Below are 17,205 nucleotides of genomic sequence, written 5' to 3'. Positions count from 1 at the left end.
TCCTTATGATATTGTTCCTCAGTCCAAGAAGGTTATGTGCCTTATAAAAGACGAGGCGAGTGATTAGCTAATTGTGGAGTTTGTAGGTCTGCTATCAAAAATATGTGCATATTGCACACTGGAAGGTGCCACCCAGAGGTGGATGAAGGATGTGCATTGTGTGGCATTGAGAGCCCTTCCTATCGAAGGCTGTTTTCAGTGCCCGTACAGTGGTGTTCGCTGTGCAGCACCATAGCTGCCACATGTGGTATCACAATCTAGTATTCGATAGAGCGGACACAAGGTGTACACTTGCTGCAGTCCAAAACTGACCTGTCGCCTCATGACGATAAAAGGGTCATTTGCGATGACGGAGTTGAAACTCCTCTGTACTCACACTACTCACTTGTAGTGAGAGATGGGGTGGGGGACTTATTGAGTTAGAGGGAGAGAATGTGTGTGTGTGTGTGTGTGTGTGTGTGTGTGTGTGTGTGAGAGAGAGAGAGAGAGAGAGAGAGAGAGAGAGAGAGAGAGAGAGAGTCATATAAATAACTGTTTATTTATGTATGTGACGAATGTGTGCTTTATGCACACAGTTGCGTGTGCGTGTGTGTGTGTGTGTGTGTGTGTGTGAGTTTTGTGAAAAAAGTAAAAAAGTTAAAAATGTAAAAAGGCATAAACAAATGTATGTCACCTAAGTATTTATTTATTCATACACAATGTTTGTGTACTGGTACACACATGTGAATATATCTACGCACCATGTGTAAATAGAATATTTTTGAAGTTTCACTTGCCACTGTCCAAGACTGATTGGTTTTTAATCATATGTAGCTCACAGTCCACCAGAATTATTGTATTTTTATTGTAAATTTATAAAAATTGTAAATATCCACATGCAGTGCTACTGGAAAAAATTGTAAACATATTCTCAACCAGTCTCATTGTTGAGAGGTTCTTTTTTTTCCTAGTTATTAGTGATAGCATGTAAATTAGGAGTATCTATGCACTGAAATATCAGCGTCAAGAACTGAAGTGTACCTCAAGAACTAATATGTACCTCAAGAACAGAACTGTATACCAAGGACTGAACTATATCTCAAAAATAAAATTGTATCTGTGTGCTTCCAGAATGAGATTTTCACTCTACAGCGGAGTGTGCGCCGATATGAAACTTCCTGGCAGATTAAAACTGTGTGCCCGACGTAGACTCGAACTCGGGACCTTTGCCTTTCGCGGGCAAGTGCTGCAGAGTGAAAATCTCATTCTGGAAACATCCCCCAGGCTGTGGCTAAGCCATGTCTCCGCAGTATCCTTTGTTTCAGGAGTGCTAGTTCTGCAAGGTTCGCAGGAGAGCTTCTGTAAAGTTTGGAAGGTAGGGGACGGGATACTGGCAGAAGTAAAGCTGTGAGTAGGGAGCCTGAGTCGTGCTTCGGTAGCTCAGTTGATAGAGCACTTGTCCGCGAAAGGCATAGGTCCCGAGTTCGAGTCTCGGTCGGGCACACAGTTTTAATCTGCCAGGAAGTTTCATATCAGCGCACACTCCGCTGCAGAGTGAAAATCTCATTCTGGAAACATCCCCCTGGCTGTGGCTAAGCCATGTCTCCGCAGTATCCTTTGTTTCAGGAGTGCTAGTTCTGCAAGTTTCGCAGGAGAGCTTCTATAAAGTTTGGAAGGTAGGGGGGACGAGATACTGGCAGAAGTAAAGCTGTGAGTACCGGGCGTGAGTCGTGTTTCGGTAGCTCAGTTGATAGAGCACTTGCCCGCGAAAGGCATAGGTCCCGAGTTCGAGTCTCGGTCGGGCACACAGTTTTAATCTGCCAGGAAGTTTCATATCAGCGCACACTCCGCTGCAGGGTGAAAATCTCATTCTGGAAACATCCCCCAGGCTGTGGCTAAGCCATGTCTCCGCAGTATCCTTTGTTTCAGGAGTGCTAGTTCTGCAAGGTTCGCAGGAGAGCTTCTGTAAAGTTTGGAAGGTAGGGGACGAGATACTGGCAGAAGTAAAGCTGTGAGTACCGGGCGTGAGTCGTGCTTCGGTAGCTCAGTTGGTAGAGCACTTGTCCGCGAAAGGCAAACGTCCCGAGTTCGAGTCTCGGTTGGGCACACAGTTTTAATCTGCCAGGAAGTTTCATATCAGCGCACACTCCACTGCAGGGTGAAAATCTCATTCTGGAAACATCCCCCAGGCTGTGGCTAAGCCATGTCTCCGCAGTATCCTTTGTTTCAGGAGTGCTAGTTCTGCAAGGTTCGCAGGAGAGCTTCTGTAAAGTTTGGAAGGTAGGGGACGAGATACTGGCAGAAGTAAAGCTGTGAGTACCGGGCGTGAGTCGTGCTTCGGTAGCTCAGTTGGTAGAGCACTTGCCCGTGAAAGGCAAAGGTCCCGAGTTCGAGTCTCGGTCGGGCACACACTTTTAATCTGCCTGGAAGTTTTGTATCTGTGTGTACTGAATAAATGAAAAAATTCGTTACAATATGTCTTTGTTGTCATTATTTACAAAAACTCCTATCCCCTATTGCCTTGTGTATATAATTAACGTGCAGGACACAAATGGCATTAGTTTTTCTGAAGGCCGGCCGCGGTGGTCTAGCGGTTCTAGGCGCTCAGTCCGGAACCGCGCGACCGCTACGGTCGCAGGTTCGAATCCTGCCTCGGGCATGGATGTGTGTGATGTCCTTAGGTTAGTTAGGTTTAAGTAGTTCTAAGTTCTAGGGGACTGATGACCATAGATGTTAAGTCCCATAGTGCTCAGAGCCATTTGAACCATTTAGTTTTTCTGAAGATCAGTGCTATTAAGGAGGTGAAGTTTATGATTGAAGATAACAAAACATATAGAATGGCTGCATGGGATTAAGCCTATCGTGCTGTACATATTGGCTCATGGGAGCAGGAGGCATGTCACTGTCTCCACTTCCAAAGACATATAGCAAACGTGTCTAAAATTATATCTCTTGTGCTTGAAGAAAATCACAGATATAGTATCTGGGCAAAACCGTGTACTATCAAAATGAGAACAGGATGTAGATATATCATACCTACATTGTGAAGTAAAAATTAATTTATTTCTCATGCAACTTGAAAGTAATTTTACACTTTCTTAAGCCAACACAACACTATTTTAATACATCTTCTTCTTTGTCTTGTCGATGCAGAGCAGGACACTCGTACATTCGATAATCAACGACATGTATGAGTACTTACTTTTCAGCATTTTCTGCGATGGAGAGGCAGATGAGAATCTCGGCTGTTGTTAACACTTCATGGTTCTTCTTCTTCCAGAGACTGACTACAACTGAGACTGTTGAGTTACTGCGTCTGCCTTATATCCTCTAAATCATGATCATGTGACTGGAAATTAATTAGTCAATCAATTTCTTGATTTCAACAGTGTTTCTGGATCGATTACCAGTTGTAACGCCGGAAATGCATATCCTCCTACTTACATCTATTGTACTACAAATTTTTTTCCTTATTTTGTTACCTGAAGATATGACATTTCTGTGTCTTTGTATATTGTAAATGTTTTACTATTTGTATATGTATGCATTTATGTCGATGTATAATTGGTTTGTTTTGTGAATATTATTTGTATTTATACGCTGGGTCTGGTCTAGGGAAAACTATGCTATCGAACAAATACATCGATAGGTCGTGTGGAGAACCAAAGTGTTGAGGATCTTTGGTAGTGTTAACTCTGTCGCGTGGAGCGCGGGCAGAGGGGGGTCTGGCTGGAGTAGTGCAGTGGAGCAGGTGTGTTGTGTGACGCTCCCGCGAGTTGCCGCGCTTTCAGGGTTTGGCAGCATGTAATTGCGCTCGAATTGCTATGATAGCTTCTGACATGGTGTCGCGGACGGGAAGCGTTAGCTGGCACACATCAAGAGCCCGTTTCGCCTGGTGACCGTGTCGAGAAGAAGGCGCGCCAACATCCAGCTTCTGCAACAGCGACGGCCGACAATGAGTGACTGTCACCACCTCCTCGACCGACGACTTCAAACCTTCAATCAACCAACAAGGAAAACTGGAAGCACCTAAAGTTTTATAACTGTATGGCAGACCTCAGCTTTTCAAAATTGTTCCATTTGCCTGGCAAAATTACAGCAACTTAGCATGAACCTTTGTTGCTCATTGTCCCAATCGCATTACCAAGCAGTGTCCCTTCCTTTTCCGAAATGAACCCGAGTGTCGTTGAAATTCAGACGCCAGCATTAAAGTAATATCACTCCATTTCACTGCTTTAATTTCAAAGTTCAGTTAAGGTATTCATAGGTGGCTACAATATTTAGATTACACAAGCACAAATTAAGAGTGCGAGTTTTGTTAGCATATTTTAGCTTACCTGTGACTGCAGCTCAGCTTGGTACGTACTAAATTTTACTATTGTTAGTTGTTCAGAATAATTTAATTCAAGTTCAAAGTTAAATCTCTTATTTCTAAATTGCGTAGATTCAAGTAGCTTTTGAAATGATTGTTGAGGTAGCCCAAGACTAACCGTATTTTACTGAGTTTCGATGTGCATCAGAAACAAAGCTCACTATTAATTTCAGTCACTAAATTAACTTTCAGTTTTCCGGTTTTATTAATTCTTTTGCTAAATTAAGTCAGAGTGTAGCGAAATTTATTACTTCTGACAAACTTTCAGTTTTCACACTACACGTGTCAACCTTCAGTTGCCACGCTTCTAGTGCTAATTATATGTGTAATAACCTTTCTTTTTCAGTTACTATAGTAATTGTCCATAGGACTGGCGACCGTAATATACCCCAAATGTCAAATATCTAATTACCGCTAGTTAATTGTTAACGTAACGGCCACACATTTACTTTCTTTATTAAATTTACCCCTTTTCAAAATTAATTTCCACCAGTTTCATTTGCATTTTTCCTTTCATTTAGATGTAACCCTTTCCTCCCTCTTTACCGACAGATTAACTTCGGTGACGATTGCGTTTCCCAAATTTCCATTAGGTACACGCGGTTTAATTTTTCACTGTTATTAAGGTCGATAAGTTACGGGGAGGTTACACAGTCACACATCTGCCCTGGAAGGAGTTCTCTTGTGCGCCGGTATCCAGCATGGGAAGGTTTGGGGGATTCCCAGGTAAACGCTGTTTTGTTTTTGGTTCGGTCTGGCTGCGACAGATGGCACGTGTGGACCCAGCAGGGCACGTGACAGGAACTGACCACTTCAGAGAGAGAGAGAGAGGGGGGGGGGGAGAGAGAGGATGTGTTTTGACAGGAATTTCTCGGGTAGAATTATCACAGAGTTGCCGCCACCTGATGCTTTGTTTGGGGATTAGTGCGACTTCCGATTTGTGGCACCGTATGAGCCGACCCTGTTTGCAGGCCTCTCTCCCAACCTGCACGTGTGGGGATACACAACGTAACCAGCACATCTGCCCTGTGGACGGTGCGAAGAGGCAATCGGAAGATTTTTAACAGTGTAACTATGTGTGGTGAGTTATGCTGATGTCAATTTCGTGAAGCTATTCCTTGTGCGATCAGACAAATAGCAATCTATTGAATTACTTCTTTTCAAATGGTTCAAATGGCTCTGAGCACTATGGGACTTAACATCTGTGGTCATCAGTCCCCTAGAACTTAAAACTACTTAAACCTCACTAACCTAAGGACATCACATACATCCATGCCCGAGGCAGCATTCGAACCTGCGACTGTAGCGGTCACGCGGTCCCAGACTGAAGCGCCTAGAACCTGTAAGGGGTCCGTAGGCCCTTACTATAAGTTTACACTCGGCACAGGTCGATAGGGCAAACAATCAATAGTGTCGTGTTGCGAGAGCGAGTGTAGAGTTGAGTCAGTTCCCAGGTTGCGGGCCGAGCGGTGTGGAGGCCTGTTGCTGTAATGCAAGGCTTTACCGACAAAGTGAGTGGCCATTGCCGCAGTTTAACCCCTTTGTGTTAGAATAACACGGGAAAGTGAAAAAGTATAATTACGAGAGTTATCAGTGATATTTCTGTGCCGATATTTGTGGTTCTGCGTCTACCGCGCCGGCATCATTTGGATTGTAGTATTGGATTGCAGTGTTGGATTGCAGTGTTGGATTGCAGTGATTGAATTTGCGTGTGACAATAATGAATAGCGAGGAAGCCTGTGCTGAGATTAGCCGTTATTAAATATGTATGACGAAGGCAGTGGCTGTCTCCTCCTTTTCGTGTTTTTTGAGATGAATATAGGTTCTTGATTAGTGAAGCTGTGTTGGCGTTCCTTCTTGTCACCGGACATTTCATTATTACAGCATTTGAGAAGGACAAAATGGAATGTAACAAATCTGTAGCAGTCAAATCCGATTGCCAGCCCCATTAGGTACACGGTCACATTAATTAATAATTATTTTGGGCTGCTATTGCTATCAGATCCAGTCGGGTCGAGATAAATAAATCGGACTTGTTACACCCTTGGCGTCCGTGACAGGACAAGGGCAATTTTCGGACGAATAGTAAAGAACAATAGGCAATTTTACCTTGCTTAAAGCGAGAAAATATTTTTCAATGTTGGATCGGGACAGAGCATAAACTTTAAAATCGCGACAAGAATCAGTGCATTTTTGAACAATATGAAGTAATAGCATCTTATGATTGTGACTAAACTGTTTTTTCTTGCCATATTAGATAAGAATAATAGTGTCGATAAACTGTGTTATAATGTGCAAATGCGTAAATCCGCGCGAAACCTGTGAAAAGTGAACTCCAAAGAAAGACACGTGTGAACATTAAAATAGCAAACGAACTAAGAATTTGTCACAGAAGCTTTTAAAGAAGTGTTTAGTGGTAATATTTTGAATGAAATTGCCTTTTGAATAGTGAAAATCGGCAAAATTCATGTGGACCCATAAACTGTTATGCAGACGACAATTTATGTGGCGACGCAATTGTTGAGTGACGTCACGCAGACCTGTGTAGCAGCTGCGCCAAAGAGCTTCGATCCGCGAGGTGATTTCACACGTCATCCCAACTACCTGTGCAAGGAGTAGCTCAAGCACAGACGCACTACACCAACGGTCTTCAGCGCGACTTCGAGACACCAAGCGCCGACCCGGCATCTAGCGGCCGAACTACAAACTACGCCCGCCTGCAGCGCCACGGAGCGGCCGGCTGAGAACTACGACGTCCCGCCACAGCGAGCAACGCGACTTCGAGACACCGAGCGCCGACCCAGCATCTAGCGGCCGAACTACAAACTACGCCCGCCTGCAGCGCCACGGAGCGGCCGACGGAGAACTACGACGACTCGCCACAGATCTTCAGCGCGACTTCATGCGGCTCTGGCAACAGTACAGCGCCACGCCCACTTCAAACGTCAAAACATCGCGACTCGTGGTAACGTCAGTTGGTGAGTGAAGATGACTGGTTGACATAACATTAAATTGTAGTGTGCAGTCTTCGCGGTAAATAAACATTTGTAAACTGAGTTTCGTGTTAGGAAAAGGGCCCAATTACAGTAATTTCCTAAAAGTTTGCGAAACATACTCTGAAATATAGCATACTTATTGACGCATGCTGCGCTGTCTAAATGGTAGTTATACAGATTTGCTCATTGTTTCTGGGGATTTTACATTTATATATTTTATGAGTGGTGTGATTTGTCTTATTTAAAATATTTTACGTAAACTGTGTATGTCAGAATTGATATTTGAAATTATTAGGTTTTGAGAGTCGTTATGTTCAGTATTCACACGTATTGCGTCAATTTCGGGATTGACTGAAGATACTGCAAGTACTGTTCGATTAGTTTCGTGGTAATTAGGAGTGTCTTGCGTTACTAGAGGTTATTTTATATTGCTTGCCTGTGCATTAAAAATAAACCAAACATGTCTACTGAAGATAAGCAGGTTTGTGAGGCAGTAGTTGAAAGGAAAGGGATAGGACAGGAAGACAGAGATGATTCAGGAATCAGTGATTATGGAGTGTCATTAGATAGCCCAATAGCACATTCAACTAGTTATCCCGAGACACCGGGACAAACGACGAGAAATAAGTCAGTTTCAGAGGATGCAGATAAGTGGTCGATGTTGGTAGACTTGATAAAGGAGACCAAGGCATCATTAGAGAAGGGTTTACAAGAATTTAGAGAAGAGGAAGAAATATTCTACAAATCATTAAAGGAAAATTTACAAGAAACTATAGCACAAGAGATCAAAACATCACGAATGAAGATGGAATGTATTCTGAAGAAGGAAATGCAGGAGTTACCAGAACGACTGAAGATGAACATCACCGAAGGAGAGAGGAAACTACAGAAGAGCGGAGACCAAGTCCAGGGAGACGTGGAGAAGATGGAAGGAAAGTTAACAAAAAAGGCAGAAGACGATGTTGAAGAAACTAAAGCCAATGTGGAAACAAATTGCGATCGTGGAATCGCCGAGGTGACGCAGATGCAGAAACAATGCAACGATGCGGTTAAGGGGATAGGAGATAGGCAAAACCAATTGGCTGTCAATCTGAGAAATGCTATAGCCGTGCAATGAGAAGAGGATAACCAGAGGGTTGCAATGGAAGGTGAGGCCTTCACTTGGGGAGTCAAGAAGAAGGAAGGGACTACTAGTTATGATCAGTTTGAAGAGGAATTCTTGAAGAAATACTGGTCTAAAAGTCATCAGTGTGCAGCAATTGAGGACCTACTCCACTGCAAGTCACTTAGTACATGGAGAGGAACGTTGAGAGAGTTTGCCGAACATTTGTGGGAATTGAATGAGACCTTGGAACAACCCCTGAGTGATGACGTAATGATATCTGCGATAAAAAGAAGATTGAATCAGAGAATGCAAGAAACTGTATCTGGGAGCCTAATTAAAGATAGGGAGGCCTTGACGGAGATACTGGAACAGTTGGAAACTGTTCGATCACAGGAACACAATCAAGCTAATGATCAAAACCGAGGGGGAAGTAATGACCCAAGGAATCATTTTAATCATTCGTCTGATTATAGAGGAAGAGGTGGAGGGACCGGAAAACTGAATGACACTCCAGGTGAGGTCCGGTCAAGAGTGAGAGCTACCAGGACCCAAATAAACCTACTAAGATATATTTAGGACATTTAATTGTTAAACGGACATTTGAAAAAGGGGAATGTTTATTTGCATTGTATTTTCTGATGTATTATAACTAGAACTTCATATTTCATATCGACGATTACCTGAGAATTGGTGTAAAACCTGTAACAACTGATTTGTAATATAATAATTCATATGTCATGTGTTCACGTAATAATTTTTGATCGTATGTTGTGTGTTTCATTCAATATTGGACTATGGAGAACTATTGCTGCTTGATAAAAAATTGTGATTTGGACAATGCCATGTTTATGAGATGTAATAACCTTTTGTAGAAATTATTGTGGAGGCAGCCCACTACCAGAGTCGAGGGATTTTTTTGGTGAATTGTAATTTCATTAATTATTTACACTGTGTGTTTTTTTCAAATGTAGCAATGTCTAATTCCCTTGCCGATTCTTTTACGCCTGTGGCTCCAAAGAAGTTTTCGAGGGCGGGGATGTAAGGGGTCCGTAGGCCCTTACTATAAGTTTGCACTCGGCACAGGTCGATAGGGCAAACAATCGATAGTGTCGTGTTGCGAGAGCGAGTGTAGAGTTGAGTCAGTTCCCAGGTTGCGGGCCGAGCGGTGTGGAGGCCTGTTGCTGTAATGCAAGGCTTTACCGACAAAGGGAGTGGCCATCGCCGCGGTTTAACCCCTTTGTGTTAGAATAATACGGGAAAGTGAATAAGTATAATTACGAGAGTGATCAGTGATATTTCTGTGCCGATATTTGTGGTTCCGCGTCTACCGCGCCGGCATCATTTGGATTGCAGTGTTGGATTGCGGTGATTGAATTTGCGTGTGACAATAATGAATAGCGAGGAAGCCTGTGCTGAGATTAGCCGTTATTAAATATGTATGACGAAGGCAGTGGCTGTCTCCTTCTTTTTGTGTTTTTTGAGACGAATATAGGTTCTTGATTAGTGAAGCTGTGTTGGCGTTCCTTCTTGTCACCGGACATTTAATTATTACAGCATTTGAGAAGGACAAAATGGAATGTAACAAATCCGTAGCAGTCAAATCCGATTGCCAGCCCCATTAGGTACACGGTCACATTAATTAATAATTATTTTGGGCTGCTATTGCTATCAGATTCGGTCGGGTCGAGATAAATAAATCGGACTTGTTACAAACCGCACGGCCACACCGGCCGGCACAAACTTCTTTTCGATGTATTTCACAAGACCTGCATCTCCCAAAACAACATAGAAGGATGATCTTCTCCCACCAAATAAAAGAGACGCCCAACCCCTGTGAATTAAATTTTATAAATAAATAGTATATCCTTTGCTATGTAATTGACATATTCTGATTTTCCTGTCACGAGATCCTTCCTCTCCGGCATAGAGTGAGTCCTTTTCCCGCCAATTTTCCGATGGGGGAGGGCAGGGGGAGAGAGGGTGGGAGGGAAGGGGTGATGGATATACCAGAGGGGAAGTGGCAAATTAATTTAGCGATTTAATTAATTAGTCAATTAATTTGATATCAAAGGTGTGCTTGTATTGAGAGGGGTGGAGAAGGTGGAAGGGGAGGGAGAGGGATTGGGGTAGGGTTTCTCAGAAGGGCAGATTCTCTGTAGGGGGTCATAAATCAATTAACAGAACAGTAGGTTGAGGGGAGGGGGTGGTGTTCATAAATCAATCAAGTTTGGCCCTGCATGTATGCTTGCCTCTGAATGTATGCAACCCGCACAAAAAAATTGTCTCAGCACCGCCATTACCATAGTGCTCGTCTAACATAGATTGTTTTACATTCTGACGATGTTTTCTTGGTATAACCACGAAGTACCGCTTATTTTTAATGTGTAACTGTCAGATGAGCAGTTTTTAAACGTCTACCAAAGATTATTAGATCCCGCACACCAGGTTGTACTTAGCATCTAGTTACGTCACAGGCTCGTTTCCACACGGCAAGTTAACTTGTAAGCACGCTCTGGGGCCCCTCGCACGCCTTCGACTTGGCAGCGTCCACTCCGTGATATCGAAGACAGACTGCGGCTCACTTACTTGTGTTTCCAGCGGCTACAGGACACTGAACAGTTCAACGTATCGCAGCTGTTCCAGTGGCCCATGACGCTACCATAAAATGATAATAAAATTTCAAGAGTTTACTTTCCTTCGTTTATCATCTTCCACAATAATGATACTTTTTTCTGGTATGTCTTTTTGCTTAAGACCTGGTCCATTGTTTACTGGCTTTGTCAATAATTTTATATGGTTTTATAAGGTTTAATGCGTACTTGACCTTCAGCTGTCGCAGAATTTAATACTGTTTGTATATACACTAACGCTCCCACTTTCTATACAGAAGAGTTCAATGCCGTTCTTGCCAATAGTTTGGCGGTTGACTTTTCTCGCACATGGTATGTACGATGTGAAACTTGACAGTTAATTGTCTGTCACTCATCTTGAATATCATATATTTTTAGAGATGTCACTCTGTTTTATTTATTCTGTAGCAAAGATATGTGGCTTAACTAATTTACATTTGTTTTAGCAAACCTGTTTTATTTCTGCCGCTCAATCTTTGTACATTTGTTTTCAAAACACTTGATTTAGATATATGTATTTTTTGAAAATCCTTTGAAGGAGACTACCGTCCGATTCTTATTTTGACGTTGGCTTACCAGTGAACCAAATAAAGATTTTCTTGTGCAGCTGACGACTGACTTTTTATCTTTGTGGAAATATCCTGCAGTTACTAAATTACAGGTAATAAGAAAATCATACACTCTTTTAATCAGTGCCAGACAGAATAGCTGCTTGCATAAGAGCCAGAGGCGGTCCAATACATTACTGATTTGCTCAGTTTGTGAAGCTCTTTCTCTTGAATAAAAAATCCTATTTTTCTGAAATTGTAATCATCAGTTTGTCTAAGCGTGTACATCAGTTCTGCCGATTTCTGTCCAATTCGGATAATTCCTTTGTGGTGCCTCATTTTTTTTTTTTTTTTGGTCTTCGAGTGTACATTACAAACAGTATTTATCATTTACAGCCGGCCGTGGTGGCCGAGCGGTTCTAGGCGCTACAAAAAAATGGTTCAAATGGCTCTGAGCACTATGGGACTTAACATCTGACGTCATCAGTCCCCTAGAACTTAGAACTACTTAAACCTAACTAACCTAAGGACATCACACACATCCATGCCCGAGGCAGGATTCGAACCTGCGACCGTAGCGGTCACGCGGTTCCAGACTGAAGCGCCTAGAACCGCTAGGCCACAAAGGCCGGCTAGGCGCTACAGTCTGGAACCGCGCGACCGCTACGGTCGCAGGTTCGAATCCTGCCTAGGGCATGGATGTGAGTGGTGTCTTTAGGTTAGTTATGTTTAAGTAGTTTTTAGTTCTAGGGGACTGATGACCTCAGAAGTTAAGCCCCATAGTGCTCAGAGCCATTTCAACAATTTTATCATTTACAAACATTTTTATTTAATCTGTGAGTGGCGCGCATTTTCATAGGAATCATTCGTAGATGACCCAGTGGGTTTCATGCTCTGATAAACTGGGGATGTATCTCTTAAACCAAACGCCGTATTATTAGTAGTAGAGGAATGGGAAGAATTATTATCTGACAAGGGGAAGGCCTCAGACACGGCCCACCGATTCGGCTCAAATTTGGCAGGTCGCCCGTGTACAGCCTAAAACGAAGAACTCTAAGATATTTTAGGTCAACACCCCCACAATTTTGAGAAAACCACCCCAAAAGGTTATGACGAGTAGTCGACTCAAAATTGGAACGATCGATAGATAATTGTAAATAGAGCATTTTCATCATCAGGTATGGGGCCCGCAAACGCAAACTTTTCCAGAAATCGAGGAAAGAAACTTTTACAACTGCCGCTTCTCTACCCAGATGGTACAGCGCTTGTCGAAGGGTGTACATCCTCCATTATTCAAATTATGTACCTGAAAGATGTGACACAACAAACAATAACTATTACTACGCCATAAACAGACGAGCTAATTACTACAAACTACATACAGTACTCGTCATATGTTACTTACGGAAGAACACTGTATTCATTCACAAAACGTGTTTCATGCGGCGCATTAACGATGGAAAAATCACTACACGTATCCGCGAGGTTCGCTGCAGCCTAATGACGGAAAACAACTCTTTCCGATTGACTTCTATAAAGCTCATGCTGGACACCTTCACTCTTCCAGGTCCACAACTATAATATGACGAAGAGGCAACCGGGACAACATAACTCTCCCCGCGTGAATTCTGTCCCGTGCCTCTCTGTAAACAAGCGAAGCACGGTTGGCTATCTGTGATCCCTCGTTAGGAATTCGCAGCACTCGGAGTTGTTTTATGTGACAAGGCTTAAAAGTTTAATACTTTACTAACTCACGGCGTTTGGGAAATTAGTTTGCCTACCTTATTGTTATCATTCCTTATTGATTTACTTACCTTATAACCCTCCTATCCCTATCAATTGAGATATGGAAAAATACAAACGAAAAGAACAACTTCCACTAGGTCCCTTCGAGTTTCGAACCCAGGTTCTCTCAATCCCTGCCAGTTACCTTGGCCGTTGCGCTATCGGTGCTGTCGGCGAAAAGCTCTTACCATGTGAGTACAGAAGCCGCAGTTGTAAAGTTTCTTACCTCGATTTCTGGAAAATTATTCGTTTTCGGACCCCATACCCGACGATGAAAAATGCTCTATTTACAATTATCTATCGATCCCGCCAATTTTGAGTCGATTGCTCGTCATAACGTTTAGGGGTGGTTTTCTCAAAAACGCGGGGGTGTTGACCCAAAATATCTTAGATTCCTTCGTTTTAGGTTGTACATAAGCGACCTGCCAAATCTGAGCCGAATCGGTGGGGCCGTGTCTGAGGCCTTCCCCTTGTGAGTGCAGTCGCGAGTGCAGTGTGGATAGCCCAGGTGAGAATAATGGTGTACTAAGCTCTCTCGTTTCTGTTCTTGCGAAGAGGGTAGCTAGTTCCATCTTCAGCATTACTTATGTTGTTGGCTGGAATTTTCTGAACGTAGCAGCATAACTGAAAAACAAGTGATGTGTGCCGCAAAACTAATGTTTAGCAGGCTTGCTTTGCAAACAGTCAATGAATTTGTTAACTGCAGTCTTATCGAATGGATCGTCTTGGGCTGTGGATTCAGCTTTCGTTTTTCTTTTTCCTTTGGAGGTGGCGGTGGAATTTGTGAAAGGGCTTGAGCTACTTGTGTTTCGTATTCCTCACTTTCACTCTGAGGTTAAGGAGTGTCGTTATCAAGCAATGTGGTATACTGGTTATCGTGGAACTCATTCGAAGGATATCGTCCAAAAATTGCATGTGTCCACTCCATGGTCACTTGTGGTACTTTTTGGACTGTCCCCTTACGGCTGGTCCCGGCGGAGGCTCGAGTCCTCCCTCGGGCATGGGTGTGTGTGTTTGTCCTTAGGATAATTTAGGTTAAGTAGTGTGTAAGCTTAGGGACTGGTGACCTTAGCAGTTAAGTCCCATAAGATTTCACACACATTGTCCCGTTACACCTTTTAACCTTTTCTTGTCGCTGAAATAACTTTCCCATAAAATTATTTTTTTTTCCACTTTGTTTTGGCTGCATCACCTAAACCAATTTTGAATGTAAATTATATGATTACTATTATTAAACGACTGTATGACTCAGAAAGAAGTGATAATGTAAAATAATAATAAGAGAAATTTTAAAAAGTGGATGGATGCTGGTGAATACACAGCTTTGACAATTTACTGAGGCACATTTTGTATTTAGATATGTACCTGCGTATGTGGCTTTGTTTTTCAACAATTTCTTCCTGTTTCTTTTATATGTATAATAGATTGTAGTTTTCAATATTTTTCCAGGTATTTGGCTACAGTCTCCAGACCATCGCTTTTTCTTTCCGCCTGCGACGTTCAAATGTGTGTGAATTCCTAAGGGACAAAACTGCTGAGGTCATCGGTCCCTGGACTTAAGCACTACTAACTGATGCTAAGAACAACACACACACCCATGCCCAAGGGAGGACTGGAACCTCTGGAGGGAACGGCCGTGGAATCTGTGACACGGCTCTCTTAACCGCGCGGCCACTCCGCGCGGCACTGGGACGTTCAACTTTTTCCAAGATAGTGAGACAAATTTGTCGAGAAATATGGAATGTCTTACAGCCAATCAATTTGTCTCTTCTCACGACACATATGTGGAACCAAAGCTGAGTATGGTTTTTCAGCGTTATCGGGTTTACCGAATTGTATCGGAACCTTATACGGAAAACACCAAATTAAAATGTCCCAAGAATGTGAACCCACTTTACAAGTTTATGGTAGCTGATATAGGATGACATAGTGAAGCGCTATTTTTGAGAATTCAGCTTTCTTCCGACAGTACATTGATGGAAAACAATTCTTCTTCCAAAGTTACTGCATGGCACACGTAGTCCCATCCAGCACGTTATCGTTGATGACGAAGGCTTTGCACCTCATACGTACCTAATGAGACCGTATCCAAAAACCAGAATGATATATGATCTAAGAAAAAATCTTTTCGATGCATAGCTCTCTCGACCGCGTCGTGTCGTGCAAAACGCTTTAGGTATATTGTCTTTAAAATGACGTGAATTTTTGAGAACCATAGATCCACAGATAGATGCAGATTGCACGGTTACAGCTGGTTGTTGTTTGCGTAATTTCATTATAATTGTAAGAGTCACCCCTCAAGTCAGAAGGTCAGTCGTGGTTGGACATGTTAGGCGGTGATATTTCAGTGTGTCGGGGACTGAGCTCAGAGGTCTAGTAGGTGTTTCAGTCTTAACGTCCGAAGGCGTCAGACAGCAGTTTCTGGAACAAAATTTTATCAATAGATAGTAGATAATAGAACATTAAAACTACAACGAGCACAGATAACTACGGGACCAACTTACAAAAACGATCTCTTTCGATAAATACTAATCTTCGGTATTATTCCTCCGTCGTTAAACAGGAGGCAACATATGCAAGTGAAACATTATTGAAACTAAACACTCAAGCAACAACTGATAAACTGAAGAAAGTTGACAGAAGAATATTCCGAACGATCATTAATAAGAAGACCAACTTAATGGTCAGTGGAGACTCTTGTCAAATTCGGTTGTTTACCAAGAAAGTGAATTCATTGTTGATAACATGCGAAAAAGAAGTGTTACATTTTTAGTCAGATTTTTTACTTATCGAATACTGGACATCTGAAACGACTTTTTGATTAGTTTTGGAACAGTAAGGCAAAAAAACTGGTTTAAGGATGTACAGATGGATCTAAATGAACTGAACATTACTAAACACTGAATTAAACATAAAGAAGAGAAGCTGCCGCTGAAGAACAAATGCATACGACTGGCATACAGAACGTCGCAGAAGCACGTCATGTCTGCTGAAAAACGAGCCACCAGTAGTTTTGGGAAAGGAAGAAACTGTGGACTGCTAAGATCTAAACTTGTTCATTGTCGACTCTGTTGTATAATGTTTGATTTTAGTATTCCAGTGTGGAGATAAATTATGTGAATAAATAAATAACGTATTTGCTATAACGAATATTGTCTTCCCCGGTGCTCAGGAAACAGGCTAGTCTGCTTGTCCAGGCGTCAGCGAGAAATGCACCCGAACAGTTTGTGAAGTTTTGCAGCGGGTAAGACATCCTGCCTGACAGTGAAACGCGCAGCGGTGAACTCGAAGGCCTCGACACTCACGGAGAGGGACGCGCGCTTAGACCTGTACCCACAGCATCTTCCGGGTGGCGGTTGTCGTGAAGGAAGAAGCCCAGAGCACACAGCGTACAGCCAGGAAGGCGGTACACGTACAGCCTGGGAGGCAACACGCAGGCGCCCATCCAGCAAGCAGAAGATGGCAGCCTGCTAGGCCCTTCATCAGAGGGAGGCCCCGTAGGTCTGCATCTCCTATCACGGCTGCGACCTATCAGGAGCGACGGCGTGAAACGACAAAGTCCACCCACAGCCGGCAGGTTGCAGTCTCGTAGCTGAAGTCTGCAGATAGGTGGCAAGCAGCTGCGCTAACCTGTAACTAGCGAAACTGTCATTCCGTCGGGAAGGGTGATGCAGACGAATTAACAGACCCACTGAGCACGAGCAGTCCGAAACAGGGGTATTTAAAGCCAGATATCACGTCACTGTAGCAGATTAGGCGGCCGCTTGCTCTCACGTAAACAAAGGTGACA

At 43.0% G+C, this 17,205-nt stretch overlaps 1 non-coding gene across 1 annotated transcript; it reads left to right on the top strand.

Moving 5' to 3' along the window:
- Window positions 1-2,312: 2,312 nt before the first annotated feature.
- Trnas-uga lies at window positions 2,313-2,387 on the top strand. Its single transcript has one exon. It is a non-coding gene; the product is annotated as a tRNA-Ser (tRNA).
- Window positions 2,388-17,205: the final 14,818 nt, after the last annotated feature.

This window comes from Schistocerca piceifrons, chromosome X (assembly GCF_021461385.2).
Source record: "Schistocerca piceifrons isolate TAMUIC-IGC-003096 chromosome X, iqSchPice1.1, whole genome shotgun sequence".
Taxonomy (NCBI): Eukaryota; Metazoa; Arthropoda; class Insecta; order Orthoptera; family Acrididae; genus Schistocerca; species Schistocerca piceifrons.
This window is presented reverse-complemented; position numbering and strand designations above follow the sequence as displayed.